This window comes from Sturnira hondurensis, unplaced genomic scaffold (genome assembly GCF_014824575.4).
Source record: "Sturnira hondurensis isolate 20B ecotype Veracruz unplaced genomic scaffold, ASM1482457v3 Scaffold0006849, whole genome shotgun sequence".
Classification (NCBI taxonomy): Eukaryota; Metazoa; Chordata; class Mammalia; order Chiroptera; family Phyllostomidae; genus Sturnira; species Sturnira hondurensis.
The window spans coordinates 3,437,113-3,458,253 of record NW_028079480.1 but is presented as its reverse complement, the minus strand read 5'-3'; the positions used below and the strand labels follow the sequence as shown (position 1 = coordinate 3,458,253).

The 21,141-nt window shown below is 48.4% G+C and overlaps 1 protein-coding gene across 31 annotated transcripts in view; it reads right to left on the bottom strand.

Annotated features, from left to right (window-relative positions):
• SORBS1 (sorbin and SH3 domain containing 1) overlaps positions 1-20,665 on the bottom strand; it is a 229,659-nt gene extending 208,994 nt beyond the window's left edge. For 10 of the 31 annotated variants that reach the window (XM_037050892.1, XM_037050898.1, XM_037050895.1 and 7 more), the window contains exon 1: positions 20,555-20,657. The gene's annotated coding sequence lies outside the window, so the exon portion shown is untranslated. Of the gene's footprint in view, positions 1-20,554 lie in introns of all 31 variants that reach the window. The other 21 variants (XM_037050881.1, XM_037050880.1, XM_037050887.1 and 18 more) reach the window with 9 other exon arrangements.
• Between the last annotated feature and the right edge of the window lie 476 nt (positions 20,666-21,141).

The following is a 21,141-nucleotide window of genomic DNA, read 5'->3' as shown; positions in this document are numbered from 1 at the left end:
GGTTTTACACAATCATGGCAACAAAGTGAGACTGATTCACGACCGAACTAAGCTCTTTATATTGCTTCTACTTAAAAAGGAAATGTATTGACTACAGTCCTCCTCACAGATTTATCTCTCCTGACATCAAGCACATTCATAACCTATTTTAAATTCCAAGGAACAATGCTGGGGTTTAAGAAAGTGAATACCAGTGTGTTTCACCAGAACGTTTTGGAGCCTGGGGAGAAGGTCCTCTGACTTTTAATTCATGTGCTCAGGAAATATGCACATGTATTTTTTTCCTTATCAGTCATAACTCAAGTTAGAAAAACTCTTATCTGGGATGCTTGAACTTCAGGATGGGTCTTTCTTTGGAAGAGCTGCTTTGGAGCCTCTTACAGACCATGGGCGACGTCACCTTGACCTTCAGTCCCTTTGGTAGCCATGGGCTCCTTTCACAGGACAACTCCTCGAGCTCAGGCCTGAATTACCTGGACTGGAGAATGTCCCATTTCCCGTCTCCCGGAGACCAGCCTAACCATTGGCCACTACGAACCCTTAAGGGGATCCACAGAGCTTTCAGGATGGCAGGACCATATAATTTATCATCCATACAGGGACACCTGAGAGTGAAAGGGGGAGTTATGCCTAATCACACTGGGACAACAGGCAAAGCCCCCCTGTGAAAGTGGAATGTGAGGTCATCCTCCTACGGGAAAAATCTGACCCAGCTTACCTTTCCAGACGTTTTGCAGCCTGACCATACCACATGATCCAACGCTAAAGGAGGAGCAGTTTCCCAGCATGCTGGGCTTCACTATCTCCGTGCATTTGCTCACACCATTTCCTCCTCCTGCCTCTACCCTACCCCATCCCTGGCCAGTCTGTAATGTGCCTCTATTCCATCTATGCAGGTCTAACTCCTATACTTCCTTCAAAACCCAAGTCCAATGGTACCATTCTTTACTGCATTCATTTAACAAATCATCATTGACTGCTCATTATGGTGTCAGGCACACGGTGAAGAAGACTGAAAAAATTTCACCTCCAGTGGAACTTTAATTTGTGTGTGTGTACAATTGTGATAGCTTGTGCCAAGGGTGATATGCTGGAGGGTTTACCCCATCAGTTTTGTGCAGACACACTCCCCACCCCACAAGGCTGGAAGCTCCTGGCAGGCAAAGCCCAAGAGACCCGTCTTACAGCCCTGCTGAGCCCACCATGCACCCTTGGATACAGCAGGCTCTCACAAAACATTTACTGAGTTAATCTTTAATATGAAAAACTTTATTTAGTCTGAAGACAGTTTCCTAACAACTACTTCTGAGTTCTCCATGAACCCGTATGGGAGGGATCCAAGGGGAACTTGAATTCCCACTGACCTTAGAGAAGCACCCCATGCCCTGCAATGGTGACTTTCATCCAACACCAATGCTGGAAGGGGATGGAGGTCACCTGACTCAACACTGCGTTGCTTCTCCAGAGGTTAACTTACTCACACATCCAAGGGCACACAGCTAGCCAGTGACTAAGCCACTGGAGAGGTCAGAAGGTGACACTGAGAATTTAATGACTGGATAAATGACCAAAGGAGTCACTGGGCAGTGGTGTCTGGAGGAGGAAGGTGGCTCTGGAAGTGAGAGTGGCCAGAGAGCTTCGAGGAGGAGACCTGGGGTGGGGCCCGGGTGATGGAAAGGCAGGGGGATTGTTTCCGTCAGTGAGGCAGCAGGGGAAAGCACTACGGTAGAGAATTTGGTAAGGGCAGGCCACAGGGTTACAAAGGGAGGCCTGCTACCGAGGCGAACAAATCTTACCTGGTGATGTACACCACCCGAGAGAAGGGTGCAGACACACCTTTTCCATGTCTGACCTGGAAGAGGGGCCTGAAATAGGAGCAGGTGGGGGTGAAGCAAGGCTTTTCTAAGGACTGCCCACACAGCACCCCCTCTCAGGTGAGGGGGCTGCCCGATCTGACCTATGCGGTTGCTGGCCATGCTCAGACAAAGCTGCTCAGAGAAGCTCATGTCGAGGCCAAGTCCTGGGACCTCCCCAGATGCATTTGCCTTCCTGCCCTAAGCAGCATGGGGCAGACGAGAGTTAAACAGTAGCGAGCAGCGAAGGAGCCTGGTGAGCAGCACGGCTGTGTCCCAGCTCATCCCCAGCACGCGTGCCCCTTTCTCATGCCTTTCCCATGGTGCGTAGTCATAGCAACCATTTAATAAAGGCATTTAAGAAAGAAAAAAAATAGGCAATTAACTGGATCTGAGTTCTTATTTTAGTCACACACAGAGAAACCGCCAAGTCGATTCGCAGCAGCCTGGACAGGACCCCACACACCTCTCACCGCCCCGGCCCATCTGCAGCCCTCAGCCACCTGGCCTATCACACCTCACTGGAATGTTTCTTCCTGGCCCCCACCCTGGCCCTGAGGAGCTCTGTCAGTGAGGGGCCCCGAACTGCGAACATTCACTAGCATATGACCTAAGTCTCTGGAGCTAAAGGAACAACTCAAGTTCCTCAGATGGGCTCTCCACATGGCCTCCCATTAGCCCTGTGCTCTGAAGCCAAAATACAACCAGATCCCAAAGGGCAGCGCTGCCCAACCTTGGCACACTGACATCTCGCAGGGGACACCTCTTTGTTGTGGGGCTGTCCTATGCATTGTAAGATAGTTAGGAGCACACTGTTCTCTACCCACCAGATGCCATAGCGTCCCCTAAATGGTGACAATCAAAGATGTCCCCAGATATTGTCAAATGTCCCCGAGGGGTAGAATCACCCATGGCCAAGAACCACTGCCATAGGGTGACCTCCCTAAATGTTCTGTTCCATATATTCCCACATGCTCAGGCACCTGGAGTGCCTCGTCCTCCAAAAAGCTTAGAGGTCAAAGGCAGAGCTTTGGATCAAGTGGACCTTGGTTGGAGTCCTGCCTCTGTGTCATACGAACTGTGACATCAGGTAGGTCACTCAGCCTCTCTGAGTCTCCGTTCCTTCACCTGTAACATGGGAACAACAAAACGGTCCCTACCCGATGGGGAGGCCATGGCAATTACATAAAATGACACATAAAGACTGACCAGCACACTGAGCATTCAATAAATGTTGGGGATTATTTTCAGGCCTGGAACATTCCTTTTAGCCAAGCCTAGAGTTTAGTCTTCTATTTTTGTGGCTTCTGATCTTCCCCCTCCTTCCTATGCCCTTTCCACCTGTTAAATGCCTTTGGTCTTAACCTTTGGTCTGAAGGAATCCTTCCTGCTGGTTCAAAGGCATCTGAGGTTAAAGTGAAGGAAAGAAAACACACACACACACACACACACACAGAGGACCTTTCAGATCCAGCCCTGCACAGACCAACTCTCCTGACAAAGGTTTCCATTGTTGTCTACAAACAAACTTTTCCACAGGGAGGTCTTAAAACAGCCAAAAACTCTCCAAGTCTCCAGACACGTCCAGTTCTCACCACCATTCCGTCCCTGATCTTGGCATATCCCTTCTCCTTTCTGGGCCTCAGTTTCCTAATCTGTGAAGTGAGGGCTGATGAGCTCGGAGAGCCCCCATCACCATTCTCAGAGACACTGCACAGCACTGGGACGCGGCCATGTGGGTGGCAGCTGGACCCATACTTCAAGTACATGCTTAACTGAAAGTGAGGGTCATAAAGATAAATCATTCCCTTTTAATCCCCAAGTTCCCCCCAAGCCAGTGGAATACAGTATTTGCAGAAAGTGGAAATGAGTACTGGTTGCCATCGGAGTCAGAGACCTGAGTAAAATGAAATCCTGTGCCAAGACCTTGGACAAATTAGTTCATCTCTCTAATCTCGCTGCCTTGTCCGTACAATGGGATAATAAAAGAGGCAGAAATGACGTCGAGATGAGACAAAGATCATGAAAGCTGGTACAGAGCTGGTATACACACTAGGTATTCAAAAAATCATGTCTTCCTTATGACCCTCTGTTTCAAATTCTGTAATATAACTCCCTGTCATTCTCCTCTGTCCAAGCCCTCCTCTGCCAGGAAGCCTTCCTACAGGGACTCTGTTTCTAAAGCCTTTAAGCTTCCCACAGGTTGGCTTGGGGAACAGGGGCAGAGCAGTGGGCAGAAAAGGAGGGGAAGGAGTTCACTAATAACCAGTTCCTGCCCTGACGACCTCCTTTCTGTCAATTCAGGAAGATTGACTGCCCTTCCCCCTGCACCCCAGAATGGAGCACTGACCTCAGCCACACTCCAGGAAGAAAAGGAACAGGACTAGGTGGCTTCTGCTCTCACCTCCATTTGGTGGTCTCAGAAATCTGCAGCCCAGACCCTTCCCCTTGCCTGAGCCCTAGGACTGGAACCACTCCACTGTGGGGAGTCGAGCTTATGGGAGATGAGCTCCAACCATAAGGCAGAGGGGCCTACTGATAAAAAACGGAGCTTGGGAGATAAAGAAATTGGCCCAAGGTCTCCCAGCAAGTTCAGAGGCAGGCTGGGGTAGAACAGGAGTCTCTGGGCTCTAGATACACCAAGCACCCTCTTTCCCTCTTTCCCACACCCTCTTTCCCACCTGCTGGTCCCCTTCTGTCCCAGGTGTCACCATTCTTTTAAGTTAGGAAGCCTGCAGTCACCTCCACCTCTTCCCTTGCCTTATTTCCCTCCTCCTTTTACCACCAAGACCAGTGATCCTTCAGTGATTTAAAAAAAAAAAATGCAGACAGCCCCACCACCACCTCATCCCCATCAGTGCAGGACAAGGAGCCCAGGCCGAACTCCTCAGAAGTCCATTCTAGTCACAAGGGCCAGATTGTTCTTCCTTCCACGTGCCTTCATCAGGCTGTTCTCCCACCCAAAAAAAACCTGCCCTGGCTCCGCTGTCCCACTGGATTAAACTTCTCCTGCCCAACACACCCATTCCCCCAGGAATGAGCCCACCTGGTTTCATCCCGCTCCCTGTGGGCTCCCCCAGCCTCTCTCCCAGAGGACCTCTTCTCAGCTCCTTCTCTAACCTTTGCTCATATCACTCCCGGCCCTTGGCAAGTCTTACCTTCTCCCCTCTTCCCTGTCCTACTCTCCTTCCAGGCTCTGTCCAAGGGCCCCTCCACGAGGACGGCTCCCCTGACCTCTGCGGCCCGCAGCAATCTCTGACTCCTCTCTCACAGTCCCCACTGCACAGTGGCGGGCCTAAGCCTGGGGCCCTCCTGGCCTCTGCTGTTGCTGCACTGCTGGAGCTGTATGAGCCCTACCCCCTCACCAAACCGCAGTGGCCACTCAACAACTTGGCCATGTTCCTTCCACCTCCAAACCCGGCCTGGCATTCATTCCACAAATATTATCTGAGTGCCTCTAACATGCCAGAAAGTTCTCGTCCTTGCACTTGAAACCCTCCTTACCATTCAAGGCTCTTGTCAAAGGTTACCTACTCGGTGAATCTTTCCCCAACCCACCCCTGGAGTCTCCACCTCTCTACCTTGGGACCTCCTAGTTGTCCTCAAGCCAATGTCCCCCCATGTCCTCCCTGAGATCCAGACCTTTTCTTTACTCCTGGCTGGGCCTCGCACAATACCCTGTACCAATAAATGCTCAATGAATCGCTTTCACAGTGAACTGAAACAGAATCTGCCCAGTTCTCCGGCCAGCTTGGGCTTCTGGGTGGCCTCAAGCTCCGTACATCCAAATGACCTCTTACTGTTCTTCCCAGATTGGATTTGGGCCCAGACTGAGTCAAATGACCTCTTATCATTCTTCCAAAATTAGGCTTTCCTCTTTAATTACACCTTATCTAGCCATACTCTATGTGGGTTCTAATTACATAATTACTTCAAGCCCTGGGACTTAAAAACAAAAAAGAAAAGAAAGGCGTGGACATGATTACACAGGTAATTAAATCCACCCAATATGCACGTTTACATATACTATGCCCCATTTTCTTGCTCACATACAATTCTGTAACCCATAAAGCAGAGTCCATGGTGGGGTCTATATGACATTAAGGTAAAAATCTCACCAGGTGGGAATAGATGAAGGAGAACTTTATGGAGAAGCCGAACCCTGAGATGGGCCTGCAAGAAGCGTAAAGTCAGCCCCCGGGCCTCTTCTTTTCCCCTTCTGCAACAAAGAGAAGGGGGTGTATGACCTTGAGCATGGGATTTTAAAAGCACAACAGGCCTGATCCCTGCTAACCAAAATATCCACCCTCTGCTGAATTCCAGGTACTGACTGTGCTGTCGCTCTCCTAAGCACATTGGCACAAGGCTTTGTGCCCTATGTCCATCCTGCAGACAAGGCCCAGGCTCACCCCTCTGGGTATTCCCAGTGCTCAGTCCCTCCCCATACCAGAAGGGGCTTCAAGCAGGTACTCTTCCTGCCTTCTCCTCCAGCCTTGTTAAAATATATGCCCCTCTCCCAATGTGCTAAGCCTTCTCACGCCACCCTGCCTTTGCATGAGCTGGGCCCTCTGCCAGGAATGCCCTCCTCGGGTCTGGTTCCAGCTCCCCTCCTGTGTGGCCGGCCCCCCCTGCACCCTGTACTTGCCCTAACTTACTGCTTATCACACTTTGGCATAAAGACCCTTTCACGTGCCTACGTCTCCCCTTCAGGCCACAGCCACCGAACTTTTTGATCACACCCTCCTATTAGTAAAATAGCACTGAGCATGCTCACTTACCAGTTAACTATAAATCTGTTATAAATAGGAAAGCTACGTTGTTCTATATTTGAATTAAAGAATAAATAGAACTTGAAGCGATAATGTTTTCTTCCTGCTCTCCACGGGTGTCTTAGGTTCACACAACATGAGGACAGCAAGGGAGTTTTATTCTCTTTGGATTCCCAAAACAGAACCCAAAACTTAATAAATGAACTAATTCACTCCACAGATAAGATAGAGACGAGCTACAATGGACCGGGCACATGCTGGGCTCTGAAGGTAGAATGGTGACAAGAAACAGCCCTGGCCACTGTCATCATGGATCCTACAGAGGTTGGACAGGCAAATGATGCTTTTCTACACACGTGTGACAAAGTAGATGGATGCTGTGCAGAATGCTGTGTCCAGAGCCACCAAATCATGAGCCTCACACACGTGGGCTTAACCTGCTCCAGAGGGTCAGAGGAGGCTTCCTTCTCTGCTGCTGCAGGCGAATTCTGAAGGGTGGGCAGCACTAACTAGGTGAGTGGAGGAAAGCGCACTCCAGGCTACGGAAACTGTACCGGCAGGAGTCCCAAGGCTGGACCGAGAGGCGTAAGTGCTGGGACTAACAGAGGCTGATAAAATGAAATGAATGAACAAGCTGCCGAAGGAGGGTGCATTCTCCTCCTCCCACTTACTTCTCTCCACTTATCAAAACCACCTCCAGCTTCGTACCTCTGAAGGGTCACTCAGCCTTGCCACTGCCCAGTCCTCTCAGAGACAGGCCCCCACCCCTTCTGAGGAGCGCAAAAGCCCCATGAAGACACTCCTGAAAGCCATGCATGTTGCCATGGGCACCACCAATCAAAGCCTTCTGGGCAGTTTAATTTTTTAAAGAGTATGTTAAATATTTTATATCACCTAACAGCACAGCTTCTTCCTTGCCTACAATGATGGAAAGGAATACCCTATACTTCCTGAATTGAGGAGTCACACAAAAGAAAACGCCCATCTAAAAGACAGTCTGGAGGTGCACATGGTTGCCAAAGGCATCGTCTGGATTTGCTGGTTGCCCAGGGTCCTTAAGGGAGCTACCTTGGGACTCTAGAACCACAGCTGCGAAACTCCTCTCTATGGGAGCTTCTCTGACTCTAGGGAGGGAAAACTATTTACAATGACGCTTCAGGTGAGTGTTTAAATAGCCCATGACTTGAATAATTAAAGACAAAGGCAGGACCATAGACTGTAATGCAGGCTGGCGGGCGGTGGGGCTCCTCCTGCAGCAGCTGTCTTGAAGAGGAGCTGTATCTTCTATCAGTGTGCAGGCATGACTAACATTTCCCAGCTCCTGGGGGGCCTTGCCCCCTCACACCTGCCAGTGCTGGCTCACTAATGTACCATGTCCAGCACAAAGGCCCCACAAAGTAAATGAAATAGTCCTCAAAGGCCTGAGGCTACATTGGCCCAAGGCTCATGGTCTGGCAGCCTGGTTTTCAGCAACCACCAGCAAACCTACTTAGGTACCCGGCACTGCTGAATCNTGGGGCTCCTCCTGCAGCAGCTGTCTTGAAGAGGAGCTGTATCTTCTATCAGTGTGCAGGCATGACTAACATTTCCCAGCTCCTGGGGGGCCTTGCCCCCTCACACCTGCCAGTGCTGGCTCACTAATGTACCGTGTCCAGCACAAAGGCCCCACAAAGTAAATGAAATAGTCCTCAAAGGCCTGAGGCTGCCTTGGCCCAAGGCTCATGGTCTGGCAGCCTGGTTTTCAGCAACCACCAGCAAACCTACTTAGGTACCCGGCACTGCTGAATCCTGGCTTTCTCCAGCTACTCTGTCTTCTGTCCCTGGTAGGGTTTTGCTTTCTCCAAGCCTTACTCGTTTTGTCCTGCTCTCACAGCTCAGTTCCTGCTTTTGCCTTGCCTTCTCTGTCTGGATCCCTGGCGTGCTCTCAAGCCCACTGCCCGGGCCACTGGGGCAGCAGCTCAGATCTCCCAGCTCCAGTTCCGGCCTCTCTTACCTCAGCCCTGGCTTCTTGATCCTACCCAGTCTCTTATCACCTGCCTCCAGGTATACCGTCTATAAAGAGAGGCCCGAGCACAGAAGAGTCAGCGGTGTATGCATATACAGCCATCTAACATCAGCACACCACACACATGTTCCCACTTTCCCTCTGCCATTTTGTTATAAGCAGCTACAACCCCTGACCATCATTCTGTGCTCATAGGAAATAATCACCCAACACTAGGTCTGCCCCAAATAAAGACAAACCCTAAGTAGAGAAGCAATCTGCCGATATATTATCTATTCACCTATTCGTCAAGAAAACTGCTTATGTGCACAGACACCAGGCTCCTTGCAAATTCCAGGCAATAGGTGAAACTGTTTGGATTTCACAAGGTATGTGCTAGTGACCCTTCATACTGGGAAACTAAGCTCAAAGGTCAGCCTGCAGGCTGATGTTAACAATCGAAGCATAAGGCATTATATAAACGAGTAATGAGTTTTCTCACTGACAATCAGGCAGGAGGACAATTCCGGGATCTAACTAAGCACCCATTCCTGCTACAGCGGCTCTGAGCTTGAACATCACCCATGATGGAAAGGCCCAAACAGGAATGAAGTTGGCCAAGCCAGTTACAGGGTAAGGCACAAGTACTCAACACTCTGGATCGCTGGGTACGGGTACTCAGGCTACATTTTTATGGCACACTGACAATCCAGGTTGTCAGGGAAAGTCTCTTTCCAGGTCATTTCTGGGTCCATCACTGGCCTCTCTGTGCTCTCTGCCTTGTGTACCGCACTTGGGTGAGACAAGGTGCCTGTGGGTTATCACATCTAAGAGTGTGCCCTCACTGCCCTACCCCCGACACACATTTTGTCAAACTAAAACCTTCCTAGTTCTAAACCTGAAACAAACAGTTGAATGCCTGCTGGAGAAGATAAGAGCGTAGCCTTCTTGGTGTTAATGAAGGCATCAGCTCCAGGAGGGCAATACCCATGTCTCTGTTCACTAATGAACAAAATGAAACTATGGCTACTGAGCACTTCCTAAACTAAAGATCCACATATATAAGCAGGGACTCACTTATCCAATGGTGTACCTTCCCATCCTTGGGACTAACATCAGAGCTCTCTTTCTCTTCATCCAGCAAAAGGGACACCTTAGGACACCCTGTGACATGGGATAGACCTGCTTTCAAGACTGAGCAACAGCCCTGGCTGGTGTAGCTCAGTGGATTGAGCGCAGGCCTGCGAACCACACAATCGCGGTTCGATTCCCAGTCAGGACACATGCCTGGGTTGCAGGCCAGTTCCCAGCAGGGGACTCACGAGAGGCAACCATACGTTGATGTTTCTCTCCCTCTCTCCTTCCCTTCCTTCTAAAGATAATAAATAAAAGCTTTAAAAATTAAAAAAAAAAAAAGACTGAGCAATGATGGGAATGCAAATCCCCACACAATAGAAACCCCGAAGAAAGGGCCAGGGTCCAACTGCTCAACCACCTGGGCTTCTGCCCCTTCTCTCTTCTGCCCTCCTTTGGCAAATCCCTCTGCTCCACGGGGCCCACGGGGCTGATGGTAAATGCCTGTGATCCCGCCCCCTCCAAGGTGGAGGTGCAGAGATGGGAGAAGGGCTGTTTGGGGACAGAAGAAATGGCTGCCGGCAGGAACAGACCAGGAAGAAGGAAAGATCAAAAGGATCCTTGTTCAGAGTACAGGGAATTCAGAGGTGGCCTCAGGAACATGCTGGCATTTTTACCTCAACTCACGTGACCAAAGCAGCCCCTGGCTTAGAAACATTCAGTTCTGTGTCCTGCAGGTTGCTCCTACAAACACAGCCTCACCTGCCAAGGTTCTTTTCCCATTCCACAGTCTCCTGTTTGAAAACACTTCCTAGACTCTACCAATAACTTCTCATTCTCAATATAGCAACCAGCAACGTGCAGTGATTACTTGTGTCAAGCACAGTTCTAAAGACTTGCACTACTGGATTATCTGATCCTCTCCACAATCCTGTGAGGTCAATGCTATTATTTTCTCCATTTGACAGGCAAGACAACTGAGGCACAGAGCAGTAACTGCCCCAGGAAGCCGCAGAGCCAGGAGGTGAACCCAGGCAGTCACCCTAGGTCCTGAACTCACTTTAGGCGCAGGAGGGCCAAACTCTAGGACTAGAGATCTATTCCCAGCTCAGGCTCATCTGGCCCCATGACCTTAAACAAATGGCTTTTCTCTGCCTTAGTTGCCTCAGTGGTGAAGCAAAGCTAACCACAGATGCCTGGTGTAGAAGCAGTTTCTTAGCCCTGCAGCCCAGTGTTGCCCAAGAGAACTTTGTGCGGCGACGGAAACATTCTCTCTCTGTACTATCCACATGGCAGCTACCAGTCTCATGTGGCCACTGAGCACTTCAAACGTGCCTAGTGTGACTGAGAAACTGAATTTTAAATTGTATTTCATTTTATTTAATTTAAACTGAAAGAGCCACATGTGGCTAGTGGCTACCATATTGGAAAAGTCAGCTCTAGTCTATAAATTCCTGGATGGCAGGAGCCATTTCTCGTTAGTCCTCACTGCACTCCCAGAGCCCAGCATCCACCCCTTAGTAGACTACTTAGTGGTCCTAGCACATGAGCTCACAGGTTTTGGAAAACCAAAATAAGTTATGACAAAGCACTTAAACATTTTTAAACTCTATAAACACAAAATTATATCTGTAATTCATTGTCTTAGTTAAGATGAATCTGATCTTAACTCATAACAGTGTGGGGCTGATTAAATACATAACTATGATCTGTCTGAGGGAAATAATCGTCCACGGTCAGGGCTATGGTCCAGAATTCCTATGTCTGCTGACTCTAAGATCAACGCATTGGAGTCCCCAGACTCTGTAGGTGAGCCAGGGAGTGGGCAGCTGAACTAGCCAATAGCAAGGCCTTGGTCTTCTAGTAGGGTCTGAGGATTCTTGCAGAGCAACTCACATATTTCCATATTTCTAAATGGAAAAACCTAACATTTACCATACGCCTCCTATGTAGCACTAAGAACTGTAGCAGGCACAGAAAATATAAAGACGACTTTGAAATGGTCCTCAAAAGAAGCCCACGGTCTAGAAAAAGTAAGAGGTCAAATTTGCAGAGTCCTTCCTTCTGTGCAAAGCACCAAACCACAATCAGGAAAAAGAGACAAGCCAAACACAATCAGTTCAGTGACAAGAGCTGTAACAACTGTATGCACCATACTTTGCACATAGTACATACTCAGTGGAGTGAACTGAATCAAATCTTGACTAACAGCTCATTTTAAGGTTGAAGAAACCAAGACCCAAACAGGTTAAATGACTTCTCAAGGTGACCTAAGTAGTTAGTAACAGGGCTGGAGATGGCACCTGGGCCACTCACCAGGTCAACAATCTATCCAGGGGTGTGCAAAAGTAGGTCTACAGCTGCATTGTGACATTCTTTTCAGTTGATAAAGCTGCTGTAATAATCATAACTTGCATGTCTTTTTCCATACAAACAACTGTAAACCTACTTTTGCCCACCTTTGTATGCTGTCTCCTGATGCTTCTTACTGGATAGCATGGGGAGAGTGGCCAGATCTGCCTGGTATTACGTCTGTCTCAGAATAAACATGGATTTATTTTTCTAGGATTCTGTATTTGGGACACTTGAAATCTGATGACTAACCATATGCATACTGTCCAAAAACACATATTCAATCACTTAACATACATTTCTTGGGAACATACTACATAACAAGCACCAGTTAAGGGCTTGAATAAATATGCAACAAACTTGGTCAAATCAGAGTTGAACAGCCATATTTATCTCTGCTCTCTCCTAGAACCACACTGAAAGGGACTTTTTTTAAAACGGAAAGGAGACAACAGGACACAAGGTATGTCAACAAACTCTGGAAGACAGAGAGAGCTGACCGCCATGCAGTAGCTGATTCAGGTTTCTGCTTCATCTGCTCTGCTAAGCACAAGCAGGAGGAAACCACTCAAAAAGTGGCAACTTGTGTCACAGAAACAGGAGAAGGTGCAGGAATTGGAGGCATCAAGGACTGTGAGAAGCAGGAGGGGGTCTAAAGAGAGGACAGCCCGCAAAAAGTTGGTGCAAAGAGCAATCAGACCCCAGAGTCGCTCGGCAATCTGCTCAGTCTGGTGGCTCCGCTTCCTTAGCCAGCAGAAGGTGGCAGTTCACTGTTTAGGCAAATTACACTAGACACTCTAAATTCAGACACAGGTGAGGCAGGGACACACAGCTGAGGGAGGCAAGGAGAGAGGGAGGCAACTTTCAGAAATCAGATGGATTGAGTGAAAGTCTACACACACTGAAGGGGGAACCCAGCTCACTTCCCGAACAAGGTTCCCACAGCGGGGAACAACCAGCCTATTCCAACCCCAGCCAAACTCCAGGAAAACCCAACGTCCACAGAGAAAGGATTTATAGACACTGACATCTAAGTGCCCCAGTGGGCGGAGAAAAAAAGCAGGAAACTCTGTGCTGGATCACCCTACAACAAAATTAACAACCCCTTCCTTGTCACACAGACGCCCTATCAGCATTTTGGTGTCCACTCTTACAACACAAATGGACAACTCGGTGATCGGCACACACGGAAGGATGGCTCCAATGGGAAATACGGTAACCTAAATAAGCAGAAAAAGGGACCTGGAGGGAACAAAGACAATGTGGAGAACAGCAGAAAAAATGCCGGAAAACAAACAAAACCTATTAGAAGTGAACTGATTGGACCCATGAAATAAGGACAGGATGTATTTAAAAAAGGAAAAAGACCGAAAAGTGAACATTTGGAGAATAGGGAGTTCTAGAAAATAAAACATGCAAGTATGTTTCATGTAAAACCATGAAAGTATAAATTTTAAAAATTCCAAAAAAGAATAAAGCTGAAGCTATCACTCTAAAAGTAAACCAAAAATAAGATGGAAAAAAAGAGGTTTTAAAATTACAAACATGAACTCATAAATCCAACATCCAACTAATATGAGTTCCAGAGGCAAACACAGAAGATGGAGAAAGGGAAATTGTCAAAGAAAACAGAAGAGAATTTCCCAAAATTGAAGGATGTAAATCTTCAGTTCAAAAGAGTTCAGTTCAAAATCTTCAGCACAATAATTTTTAAAGCAAGAAAACTCCAAATACAGAGAAAGAGAGAAGATTCTAACTTTTAGCACGAAAAAAGCAAGTTACCCCTAAATGATCAAGAATGACATCCAGATTTTTGGCATCACCACTGGATGCTAGAAGTCAGGACAGCAATGCCTTCAAAATTCTAAGGAAAATGGCTTTCAACCTAAAGTTCTAGACAAATCAAACCACAAACTGAGTGTGAGTGTCGCATAAGATGCTTTTAGACTTGCAAGTTCAAAGTGATCATCTTCCACAGACCCTCTCGGGAACTCCTGGAGGAGTAAGTCAAGAAAGAGGAAACAGTCTGCAACCCAGAACAAGATGAGGGAATCCCGAGGCCCAGAAGCCAGTGGGCCCAGAATAGGGGAGAGGAATGGAGGCCATTCCGCTGGGAGTGGAAGGCAAAAATACTTAATAAAGCTAAAAGAAATCTGTGTTATAAAACAGAAATGTTTTAAAGCATTATCAGAAACTCTGGGAACTTATAATATGTACATAGAAAACTAAATAAACACAAAAAAGAATAAGTAATTATTAACTCAAAGAAAAAAATGTACAAGAAAGAAAAGATCATTATATGGCTAAGGCCATGAACACAATTTACACAATCAAAATAATGTAAGCACTGAATATTGATATAACAAGAAACTGTGATGAGATGACAGGAAGGAAGGGAAGGCTGTGGAAAGGGGAGGTGATAGAGAGGAATAAGGGTTCCTCTAATCCATAGTAGGACGTGAAGAAATAAAATCTAAAATGAACAATCAGGTGCCAGTATTGTAAGCAGGTAACTTACAAATGTGATAGTAATATACGGAGAAATGAGTAAGAGCACTGGAAGTGACTGTGGTAGGCAGAATGGCCCCTCAAAGATGTCCATATGCAAATCTCTGAACCTGCAAACACGGCAAAGGGGAATTAAAGCTGCTAATCAACTAATCAAAACAGGGAAAGTATCCCAGATTATCCAGGTAAGCCTGAAATAATCGCAAGGGTCCTTAGAAGTGAAAGAGGGCAGAAGAACAGAGTCAGAGGAAGATGTGACTATGCCACAAGGACAGAGGGATGCCACGGGAGGGCTCATCTGGCCGCCACTGGCTTTGAAGGTGGAAGAAGGCCACAAGCCAAGGAATGCAGTCAGCCTCTAGAGCTGGAAGAAGCAAGACAGACTCTTCCCAAAAGAGGATGCAGCCTGGCTACCACCTGGATTTTAACCCAGTGAAACCCTGTTCAGACTATTAACTCACAGAACTGTAATATAAACATCTGTTGTTTAAAGCCACTACAGTGAGGTAATTTGTTACCTCAGTAACAGAAAATCGTGCTCAGTGACTGACTCTGGGAAGTGGATCACCAGGACGAGGAGGAGGACAGCGTTATTTGACTTTTAAAACTCCATATGTACACATATGACTTTGATACAAATTAAAATTGCATTTTAAAAGATGAAACACAGATTCTCCCTTGCCAGATCTCACAATCTAGTGGAGAAGCCTGACGGGAAAGCTTCTGCTGCTAAAAAGCAAGTGCAGGAAGACTACCCTCTTTTAGATGCGAGGGGAGCCTGAAAAAAGAAGGAGGAGTCCTCCAGACAACGGAGAATACGGTCTTTTGTGAGGGGACAAATCCTGGCGTGGGGGAGAACTGGTCTTTGGGGACGAGGAAGAGTTCTGAAGGACTGGGACCTCAGTGGGCCTGCGGGAGCCAGTGGAAAGGCTGGAGTGGGTCCCCAACACCACCCGGCATGGCGCCTGCCCCACTGCTGGCTTGCCGGCTGGAGGACGGACCTGCATCTGTAGGGGGCACATGGGCAGGTGAAGGCCCAAGAGAAACACATATCCTGGACCATCGATCGTACTCAACAGTAAAGTGTTTTAAACGCTTTTATGCTAAAACCAGCCCATGTTATAGAACACAAAACTCCTGTGAATTTTTAACATAAAAATGGGAGACTCAAGGGGACACCTTGCTTAAGAAGCCCACTTTACACACTAAACTTCCTGCGGACCATGAGCGCCACAACTCCATCTTCTCTGTAATTAATCAGTCAGAAGAAAGGCTGAAAGGGCTATACAGCACGCATCCATCATGTATCCGCGACTCCACATGAGCAACCTGCCGGTGGCAGCCTACCCTCCCTGTGTCACCACAAGACACCCTTTGGTTTCTAACCAACACTCATCAGAAAGATGAGAAGCAATCTATTCTTTTGCAAAGGGGTCGAGGTCCTCCTCCTGGTGGGAGGGTTAATTCCACCCAGGGAAACAAAGAAAAACCTTTACACTGAATTTTCCAGAGGGAACGACTAAAGTATTCACAGACACACTTTCAAGGCCTAAAGAGCACTGCTCCCCGACTCCACACATTGTAAGAATCAGCAACAAGATCCCACTCCACCATCGCGACCCCCGACCCCTTACAGAGCAGGCCTCTGTCCGAGAATATACTGCAGATGTGCTTTCCAGGGCAGGAAAAGTCAAGAAACAGGGCATATCTCTTGGGAGAGCGTGTCCCTTGTGTCCACAATACAAGGGTGGAAACTTTTTCCATTGTTATAGCTGGTCTGTTATAAAAACAATAGCCACATGACAGTGAGCTGGGAATTTTTTTTTCTAAAAAGAGACACTACTGACCACAGAAGAGGGAGGATGGGGGCACCAATGGAAGACCACACAGAAGCAAAAAGCAATTTAATTGGGTTTGGTTTGTTGGTTTTGTGTGTAAGACACATGTACACACATTCAAAAAGACTGAACTCAGCTGATTTCAAATTAAGAACAGAGAACGTGAAGTTTTAATGACAATAAATGTATTAAAATACCCAACAAAGCTACATCATTGGCAGTAAAGAAAGGATGTTGAGGAGAGCAAGGAAAAAGACACAACAGGAGAGAAAAAGAAATGTTCAGAAGAGGGAGATGCAGGGAAAGGATGGGAAGCCAGTGAAGTACAGGGACAGACAGACAAGCATGCCTAACCCTCCACAAATGGAAGGAACCACTAAAATCCACAGAGACACTTTCTAGGCCTACAGAGTTAGCCAAGTAAACCTTACATGGCCAGCTGTTGGCTTGGGCTATAGACTTCCAAGCATTATCACCTACTATGCCTTTGAATGATCTGGTAAACCACTGTTTAATTGCTTGTTGAAACATTCAGAGACTTAGCTCAGGTCACAAGCCAGAAGCTCCCCCAGATGAGCTACAATCCAGCAAGTCAGACCTCTCCAAGTATCTCCTCTGAAAACGAGTACATGAGACACTACCTCACACAAAGTGCAAGGAAAGTCAGAGGAGAAAATGCTGCTTGAGTTGAAAAGAAATTCCATGGAAAACTTTTTTCAGTGTCTGCATTAAAAAAAAAAACTGGGTCTTCAGCAGAACTGGGTCCAACCTCAGCATTCTCTAGCATCACCACCAGCACACCTGACCTCTCACATGTTCAAGTTCTGCGTGCCCCAGTGGATCCAAAGGCCTCAGCTGGCCCTGGAAAAAAGCAGCCTCTACACTGCAATCTGAGGGTCAGAGGACAGATCCCAAGGAGACTCAAAATTAGCCCCAGGCCCAGGATGGATTCTGAATTCACCATGCTCACACCCTTGTGTAGGCCAAACCTCTCCACACTTACCTTCACTCTAAGGGATGCAGAAATCTGCTATTTCACAACTGATAGAGCCCCCAGGTTCCAGCCCCACCCTTTCTCCTCCGACCTTGGTGTCTGTGTTTTCTCCTTCCCCACCTGACTGGCCCCCAACCTCCTCCCCAGGCTGTTTCTCCAGTTTCCAATCTCTCCCTTCCTCAGCCCCTATGTCTTCACTTTACTCCATCTTAGAATCGCCTCTGTTGGAGGAGGAGGGAGCTTTGAAGACACATCTAGAATACAAAACCTAGAATCTGTATCCATCTGGGATTCTACCCCAGCTCTGCATTTTGCTAGCTGCATGACCTCAGACAAACTGGCAAACCTCATAACCCATCAAATGACTCAGGGAAAGAGGATGAACTTGACAATCCCAGAGGTCTCTTCCAATTCTCAGGTTCTAAATATCTAAACAGTCACCTGTATGACCATAAGTTAACCATGAGTTAAGCATACACAGAAAGAGAGAATGAATGATAGCAACTCCCTTCCCCCAGCATTCTATCGTGTACCCAACCCCCCACCCCCCAGCCTGCCCAGCCAACTAGCCACTCTGAAGGTCTGTGCCTCACTCTGGGCAGTTCTAGCTCTGAACTGTTTATATAAAGTAAAACCTCAAGAATCACCTAATCATGAAAAAGGTGAGTCTGAACCCCACAGAAGTCTGAGCCTCACAAAGCTTCTTTCGTGCCATTCAGCAAGATTGTGGATTTAACATCAATTTAGCAAACAGAAAAGAATCTAAAAATGACACCACGAACTGTACTTTTGATCGTAAGGACAGTAATGCTATCAGAAACCCTGGAAAATGGTCTGCTCCAAAGCCCTCCTCTTTACCAAGGTCCAGAGTACGAAAACCGCTATTAGCCCAAAAGCCAAAGCAGGTTGGTGGCCAGGATCAAAGCCAGCTGTCCTGCCTCTGGTCCAGAAGTCCTTCGCCAAAGCTTTTTGAGACCATCTCCTTTCTCATAGAGAAATAATAAATCCCAAATGGCCAATGAGTGCCCTCTACAGCAAATCCATTTCCACATCCAGGGAAAGGTCCAGAACTAAATCTAGATGACCAACTGATTTACTAATGCTGCCTAGTAAAAGCTCGCTTTCCTGAACCCTGACTATTCATTCTTTGCAAAGCAAACCCCAGACTCTGATGCCTAGGTTGAACTCTATTTTGGAGAGGGGAAAAGAGGGGAGAGCTGAACAGTTCTTTGTCCTTCCAGTAAGGAGCATTTTTCTGTTTGTCCTTTCCCATAAGGCCTGCTCCACCCCGCAATGTTCTGAAAAGTTCACAGCAACTCTCCAACTAGAATTTTTAAATGCAGTTAAGAGAAGGAGAAGGCCAATAGCAGGTAAGTATCCAGTGGCAGATGATAATACCCTCCCTTCTCTTCACCTTGTAGGGTAGAAAGCATTTCTTTTCAGTTGTTAATACCCTGCAGGGAAGTCACTACAGCTAGTTCAACTCAGGGCCCTCCAGCTGAAAAAACGAGCTCTCAGCAACCCCTGCAGAACTAACCTTTCACTATCAACTCTAACAGTGTCCAGGGCAAAGGTACTAACAGACCAATCCCCTTTCCTGTGCACCCCTCTGGCCAACAGCAGGAGTCTGAGGCACCCCTGGAGTTCCGCTGGCAAGGACCTATTTAAGGCAGCATCAAGAGGGTGGGGCAGAAATTTGCTGGCAGCAGCCTCCTCCTACACCCCTCCCTCACAGCCAAAACACCCCTCACTTCATAGATAGCCATCTATCTCACCCACGTCTCTTTAAGGCTCTAGATTCGGAGTCCCCAAATATCCAGTACGTGCTTTCTGTCTTTAAGGTTGGTGTCCCCATGTGGGGCTCATTCCTCTTCATCAGCCCCCTTCTCTTTGATCACCACCAAGCCAAAAACACAAAATTGGATCTAGAGGAGCTCAAAAACCAAATTGGGGAGTGGATCCAGACAAATCATCCCTTTACTTATGAGAGGAAAAAGGGCACAAGTCGGGGCGATGTCAGATTCCTGGCATGCCGTTTAGTTCCATGATGTCTGTAAGTGAACCTTCCTCCTATTGACAATGAAATCAATTCAGCCAATTTCAGCAGGTCGGCTCTCTGACAACAGGAGCATCTCAGCGCTCAGTTTAAATCAAAAATCCAAAGGCTCAGCCAGAACACGCTAGAAAAAACCCGGGGTCTGGATAAAAGGAGCCACTCTCAGTGGTATGGATCCTTTCTGCTTTTACGTAGCAATGTAATAGCGTGATAAATTCTGTCTGCCTTGAGAAAGCATGCACTGGTGAATTTCAAAGCCATCTTATGACAGCGGATGCTGGGGGATGCAGAATTCGACAGCACATTCCCCCATGCAAGGAACATAATGACTTCAAGCCTCTTTGCGCCTCTATCTTGAATGGGGCTACCCCTTATCAAGGAAGCCTTGTCCGAAAGCAGCGAGGGGAGAGCCGGGGGTGTCCGGGGAATTCGGTAAAGGGAGTTGATTTCAGTCCATCTCGGTGATGACCTGCCAGTCACTCTAGAGGATGAAGGGTAATGGGCAGACGGGCAGACACGGTGTCCTGAGACGGACACATACACACACACACTCATTCTGGCGGGTCCTAGGCCAGACCGGTCGTCCTTGGCCCCTCCCGCCGCCTTCCCCTCCAGAAGGATGCTGATGAATGAAAACACCTGAGATGCCTCCATCCTGGCGCTCGCTCCTTTCCTTCTTCCCTGGCTGCAGCAGAGGAGTCTCTCCTCGGTAGTTTCACTTTACAGAGCAAACCCACCCGGGCTTTGATATCGCCTCCACCCACCCATATTGCAGCCAGTCTGAAGCAGGAGGACGTTCTTTCCTGGCAGAGGCCATGATTGCACGTACCCCCCACCCACCAAAAAAAACCCTGGGATCTCCCGGAACCCCGCACCCTGAGGAACTTTCCTTGAAAGACTGGCAGGAAAGAGGGTTGGCCGAGGAGGGCCACGATTTCCCTGTGACTACGGGGGATGCTCTGGGGGAGAGGGTCCCCAAGTCCTTCCAACAGCTGGCCCTTTAAACGCGCCTTCTCAGAGCGTGGAACAAAGGCACCGCCCGCGGGGGCCGGGCTGGCGCACGCCCCCGGCGCCGGCGCCGCGGATCGGATGAGAGCGGGCTGGCAGGCGGCTGGCGCGAGCTTACCTTGCGGGTCGCCGGGCGGGCGGGCGGGCAGCGCGAGTCCTGCCCCACTCGCACTACACGCTGCAGTTGGCCCCGCTCTGTTTTTCTGGGACTCGGCGCTGACTTCACCGACACTCTGCGGCGGGCCAATGGGCTGCGGCGGCCGCCCCCTCATTAGCATGCATCTGGAACCGTCCACTCCGGCTGCGCTCTGGCAGCGGGCGGTGCCAGGGGGCGGTGCCGAGCCCAGCAGTGACAGGAAGGGGCGTGTGCGCCAATAGGAGGCGAGGAAGTGCCCGCCGCCCCTCCCCGCGGTATTGTCAGCGCAGAGCGCGGGCCCGCGGATCCCTGGCCTGTAACGCGCGCGGGGGACCAGTAACCCTTTCTGTGGTGGCCGACTGCGGGCTAGTTTGGAGGTTGGCGCAGCGCGCCCTCTGGCCGTTCAGAAGGATCGCCCACGGGAAGCTGAGAAGAACCTTTGGGCATAAAATAACATCGGCCGTGTATGTTACTTAACCCCTACGCCCCAGTTTGCTCATCTGCAAAATGGTATAACAGTAGGATGTAGTAAAGATTAATATAGTTAACCTGACTAAATCGTTTAGGTC